This window comes from Apis dorsata, unplaced genomic scaffold, assembly GCF_000469605.1.
Source record: "Apis dorsata unplaced genomic scaffold, Apis dorsata 1.3 scaffold_100, whole genome shotgun sequence".
In the NCBI taxonomy this organism is placed as follows: domain Eukaryota; kingdom Metazoa; phylum Arthropoda; class Insecta; order Hymenoptera; family Apidae; genus Apis; species Apis dorsata.
Genome location: NW_006263398.1, coordinates 120,852 through 121,317, shown reverse-complemented (window position 1 = coordinate 121,317; position 466 = coordinate 120,852).

The following is a 466-nucleotide window of genomic DNA, read 5'->3' as shown; positions in this document are numbered from 1 at the left end:
CGCGTAACGCCGTTCCCCCTCCATCCAAATTTATTATTACGCGAATTATTCATCAGTTTTGAGCGTAGCTCGCCATTTATCATTATTTCCGCCCTCTACGAATAACTATGAATTAAAGAAATTATATAAATCTCTTTTTCATTTTATTGTTCGTGCTTCGAATTTTGTTTACGTTTCCAGATTGGTTTGAGAACTGTTTATTAATATTTCGAAGTTTGTTTGTACATATTCCAGAGTTGTTTATTGATATTTTGATATTTGTTCGCCACGTTTTGGATTTGTTTTCAGCCTCCACTGTTTACCCGTGTAACGCATCGTGTATACCGAGACCGATGATCGAGATCGATCGCGTTAAAGAGATCTTGCCCGAGGGAAGGGTTGAGAGTATTTACAAGTTTGAAATTTGAAAAATTTGGCGACACGAGTACCACTAACCTCGTTTCGTTCGTCCAATCTGTCGAATTAC